The sequence below is a fragment of the Carlito syrichta genome, unplaced genomic scaffold (genome assembly GCF_000164805.1).
Source record: "Carlito syrichta isolate Samal-C Ts95f unplaced genomic scaffold, Tarsius_syrichta-2.0.1 Scaffold309689, whole genome shotgun sequence".
Taxonomy (NCBI): Eukaryota; Metazoa; Chordata; class Mammalia; order Primates; family Tarsiidae; genus Carlito; species Carlito syrichta.
The window spans coordinates 523,050-529,049 of NW_007253785.1; positions in this window are offsets into that span (position 1 = coordinate 523,050).

A 6,000-nucleotide genomic window follows, 5' to 3' on the forward strand; every position below is an offset into this window, starting at 1 on the left:
TAAATGCATTCAGGAAAGTTACAGGATACAAAATTAATATACAGAAATCAGTAGCATGTATACACAAATAACAATCTAGTCAAGGGCCAAATCAAGAAGGCAATTCCATTTACAATAGCTACCAAAAAAAAGTACCTAGAAATATATTTAACTGAGGAGATAAAAATATCTCTATATGGAGAACTATGAAACACTAATGAAAGAAGTCATAGACAACAGAAACAAATGGAAAAACATCCAATGCTCATAGACTGGAAGAATCATTACTGTTAATATGACCATCCTTCCCAGAGCTATCTGCAGATTCAACACAATCCCTACCAAATTACCAACTTCATTTTTCACAGAATTATAAAAAGCAATCCTAAAATTAATATGGAACAAAAAAAGTGTCCAAATAGCCAAAGAAATCCTAAGCATTAAGAAAAAAGATGAGCCGGGCTCGGTGGCTCAGCCTGTAATCCCGCGCCTTTGGGAGGCTGAGGTGAGTGGATTGCCTGAGCCCGCGGGTTCGAGACCCTCCTGGGCAGCGAGACCTCATCTCTACAATAAATCAAAAAATCAGCCGGGCGTGGTAGCGCAAGCCTGTAATTCCGGCCACTTGGAAGGCTGAGGCGGAAGGATCGCCGGAGCCCAGCAGGTCGAGGCTGTGGTGGCTGGGAGCGGCCACTGCACTCCAGTCTGGGCGACAGAGTGAGACTCCAACTCAAAAAAAAAAAAAAAAAAAAGAAAAAAGATGGAGGCATCATATTCCCTGACTTCAAATTATACACATGCAACCAAGCAGCATAGTACTGGTATAAGTATAGACATGTAGATCAATGGAACCAAACAGAAAACACTGAAATAAAGCCACGTATTTATGACCCACAGATCTTCACCAAATGCAAAAATCATGAAAGATGGATTAAAGGCTTAAATGTAAGAATATAAAAATGCTAGAAGAAAACCTAGGAAAAACCCTTCTAGACATTGGCCTAAGCAGAGAATTTATGACCAAGTCCTCAAAAGCAAACACAACAAAAACAACAATAGACAGATGGAACTTATTAAAACTAAAAAGTTTCTGCACAGCAAAAGAAACTATTAAGAGTAAACAGACAACTTGAAGAATGGTAAAAACTATTTGCAAACTATGCATCCAACAAACTATGTATCCAGAATCTACAAGGAACTCAAACAACTCAAGAGGAAAAAATACAAATAACCCCATTAAAAAGTAGGCAAAGCACATAAACAGACATTTTTCCAAAGAAGACACAGAAGTGGCCAACAAACATATGAAAAATGCTTGACACCAGTAATCATCAGACAAATGCAAATTAAAGCTGCAATAAAATGCCATCTTACTCCAGTCAGAATGGCTATTATTAAAAAGTCTGAAAACAGAAGTTGGCAAGGATGTGGAGAAAAGGAACATTTATACACTATTGGTAGGAACGTAAATTAGTATAACTTCCATGGACAATAGCATATAGATTTCTCAAAGAACTAAAAATAAAACTGTCATTCAATACAGCAGTCCCACTTCTGGCTATCTACCCAAAAGAAAATAAATCACTATATTAAAAAGACACCTGCATTTTTATGTTTATTGCAGCACTATTCACAATAGCAAAGATATGGAATCAATCTAAGTGTCCATCAATGGTGAACTGGATTTAAAAAATACCATGGAATACTACTCATCCACAAAAAAAGCCATTATCCTAAGTAAAATAACTCAGAAACAGAAAGTCATATACCACATGTCTTCATTTATAAGTGGGGGCTAAACAATGGCTACACATGAACATGAACATACAGAGTGAAATAATGGACATTAAAGACTACAAAACGTTAGAGGGTGGGAGGGGCTGAGGGTTGAAAATTTACCTATTGGGTACAATGTTCACTATTTGGGAGATGGTTACACTAATAGCCCTGACTTCACCACTATGAAATATAAGAATGTAAGAAACTGGCACTTGTACTGTTTAAATATTTAAAATTTAAAAAAATTTAATTTGAAAAAATTCTGTTCTAATGTCTTCGTTTATGACACCCTATCATCTTTATAACTGCTAGGTTAGTTTTAATTGATTTTTCTATTCATTATGAGTCTTATTTGTTTCTTTGTGTGCCTCAATTTTTAATTTGATGGCAGATGTGAATTTTACCTTTCAAGTACTGCATGCTTTTGTATTCTATAAAATATTATAGCACTTTGTTTTGGGATGCTGTTAAGTTACTTGGAAATAGTTTGAGCCTTTCTGATCTTGCTTTTGAGCTTTGTTTAACTAAAGCAGCATTTACCCCGGGCTAATTTTAACCCACTATTGAGTAGAATTCTTCTGAATATTCAACATGTTGTTCCATGAATTATGTTTTCCACTCTGGCTGGTGGAAATGAGAACTATTTCTGGACCTGTGTGACCTCTGAGGATTGTTCCCTCTGTTCTTTTCAGGTGATTTTTTTCTCACCCAAGAGCAGTTTTCTCATCTGCAAGCACTTATCAATACTTAGTTGAAAACCTTTGTAGGGCCCCTGTGCAGATCTTTGGAGCTCTTTCTGTGCAGTTCTCTCCTTCCCACTACTCTGCCCTGTGAACATTAGTTCCCTTGTCCTCACACTATAAATTTTGTCTTCTCAGCTCAAGGGATCTGGACACCTCATGGCATCCCTATACTACAGCGCAAAAACAGTCTTTTGGCAGAACGTTGAAAGTTTTCCTTGTACCCATTTCTGTTTTTTAGTAATCACTGTCATTTATTGCCTAGTGTACAATATCTTGAAAACTGTCCCTTTTTTTTTGTTTGTTTGATTTTTTTTCCCAAATGTTTCAGGCTGGAGGGTAAATCTAGTCCCTCTGACTCCACTTTGGCCAAAACTGGGAGCAGTTTCACCTTGCTTTCCAGATCCATATTTTCTCTGTGCAAAAAATTCTAGGTTACCATTTTTAACTCTAGTACTTTTTAAAATGTCATTTGATTGCTTTGGGGCGCCCATTGTTCCTGATGACAAGACAGTCATCATTCATGTTTTTCTTTTTGGTTATTTTTAAGATTTTTTTTCTGTATCTTTCCTTTTTAGTAGCTTGAGGTGATAGATGTGGTTTTCTTTGTATTTAGCCTATTCAATGTGTTCTGGATGTATAAATTAATGTTTTCTCATCAAAAGAATGCCTATTCTTTCTAACATTTTTTTCTACTCCTCTCTTTTTTCATCTCCTAGCCTATTATATATATTAACCCGTTTGATATCATCCCCAAGATCTCTGAATATGTTAATTTTAAAATATATATATATTTTCCTATTCTTCAGATTGCAAATTTCTGTTAATGTTTGGATTCACCAGCTTTTTTTCTGTTACCTTCTTTTTAAAAAAAAAATTTACATTGTCAATCTAGAGAATTTTTTATTTTAGTTATTGTTGTCAGTTCTGGAATTTACATTTAGTTATCATCTATAGCTGTCATTTATCTGCTGAGATTTTCTATCCGTTCATTAAAACAATATTTTCCTTTAGTGCTTTGGATGTACTTTCTTTTATTTCTAAAACACAGAAAGGCTACTTTACAATCTTCATCTGCTTGGCTTGACATTTGTGTCTTCTCATTCTTATTTCTGATTGCTCCCCCCCCAATATGGGTTCTAGGCCCCATGTTTCTTTGCATGTGTTGTAATTTTTTATAGTATACTTCACATTGTGGAGGATATGTTTTAGATACTCTAGAATATGTTATCTTTCTTTGAAGAATGCCTATTCTAGTTCTAGCAGGCAGCTCATGATCACTTTAAACTTGTATAGGCTTGGTTTTATGATGCTTTGTTAGAATGGATCATGGATGGGACTTGATCTTTGATCTCTTTCTCCTCTATAAATCTTGTCAGGAGTTGGTTCTAGGCTTTGTACCTGCCAAGAGTAGTTTATAGTCTAGTGTGGGGTCCTTAGTTTCAAAATTTTGTGTGTGTGCTTGGATGAATGTCCAGGATATTTTTATTCTCAGTTGAATTCCCAGGTTGTTAAAAGGTGACAAATAAATCTCACTCTGTGAAAGGCTGGACCTCCAATGTCTCTCAGAATTGGTAGCTCTATTCCACTTTCAGCCTTGCAGCAGCCTTGTAGCCATTCTCTAGGAAGCCTTGGGCAATGTTGCCCTGTGCCAAGGATTCATGGTGGACTCACAAATTTCTGTGGCCACTCTGTACAAGTCTGTCCACTCTGGTGCACCCTTTAGAAATTTTAGCCTCTTCCAGTATCTTAAATTCTAATCTTGGCCTCTACTGTTCAGTGGGACTAACTTGCTCTGCTTGGATCTTAGCATGCAGCAGAGATTGGGGAATTGCCCGCAGGTAGTGAGTCAGTGCGTTTTCCGTAGTCTTGCACTACTTATAAAAGGTGACCAATAGATTTTATCTCTTCCCCTCTCTCTAGTAGGTTAAGGGTCATGGGAAGCTAATGTGAGAGGCACTCTAATCTTAAAACTCTTCTTTTGATACTTTTCTCTAAGAAAATATTTTTAAAACTTTCTTTCTATAAGAAAAATACATCATTCACTTGTTTTCTAAAATTAACTTTATAGAGGCTGCATTGGGGCTTCAGTGGAGATCTTGTCAGGTCTGAGTCTTCTCAAAGCCTGCATAAGGAAGGAACGATATTAGAAAGTTGTAAAGAGTCAATAATGGAGTTTATTCACATGTTAAGAACACTTTTTTCTGAGTAGTAGACAGTGTTCATTCAATAAATAGTAAGCGTAAGTGTCTATGAATTGTGTATGCAAAGAGAAACCTGTATAGGGTCTCTGCTACCAAGGAACACAATCTAAAGAGCTGTTTTGTAGTTTGCTTTATTTATCTCTTGAGCTGGTCTGATTGATTTCCTAGGACAAAATTATACTCTAAAACCAGCAATGTTGATTTGCCAGAGACTGCAATTCTATGCTTTGACATTTAGGTTTTTCTTAAAAAGCATGCCTTTAAGTTAGTAGCAAGTAGGAGAGATTGTTGCAAGACTGTACAAAGGGCCTTTAAGAATGAGTTGGGAAGAGAAGGCATTTATCATTCTACCACCCTTCTCTTGGATAGTCTTCTTATTTAAAATAAAGGAAACCAAAACAAAACCTAAAATACTTATAAAGCCATGGCTGCTGTAGGTGACTCCCAGAGAGGGGTTGCGTTCCCAGCTATTCTGGGTTCCGTACCGAAATTTCAGTTTGTGTTTATGTCTCTTTGCCTCCACCCAGTCTCTCTCATCATCTTCCCCCAATCTCTTCTCTTCTCCTACACTTTCAAGATCTATGTCCACATCCTCTCACAGCCTTTTGGTTCCTTTCTATTCCCAGAGTTGAGGAGAAGGAAGCCAGTGCTCTAAGCTCAACTTTTTAGGAAGTGCTTAGTTTTTGTTTTAATTTTTGAGGTGGGGGTGGAGGCTGGGATGCTTAGCAGAAGAAATATATTTTAATACCCAAATGTTCAGGCTTATCTCATCACATTTGTGAAAGAAAAAATTTAAAATGAAAAGTAAAATTCTGATGGGATACATAGAATTACTAAGAACTGCACAATTAAACACTAAACTGAATCAGGGAAGATGCGGCTATCAGGCACTCTGAGAGGAGCAAGGGCCTAACTCTGCATTTCTGTATGAATTGGAATATTTTAACAGCTGAGATGCCTCCTGAAGAGGCTTCGGCACACTGCCTTGAGCTTGGTGCTGGAAGGAAGGTGGGCATTGAGCCAGGACTTCTGCCAGGCCCAGATGGTCCTGGTCCAGGCTGCTCTCAGGGGCTTTTTCCTTCCTGACAATAGTCCTAGGCAGTTGGCCCAATTCCTGTTCCTTTTCTGGGCTGCCTTGGGTGGGAAAGCCCTGGAATACTCCTTTCCCTTAAACCTGGCTGTGAAATGGAACATAATTTGCCCAGCTCCAATTATGCCTGCTGTCTTCTGAAGTGAAGATGCAGGCTCTTTTGGTCTGTGGAAAAACTGAGAAGAAAACACACACACACACACACACACAC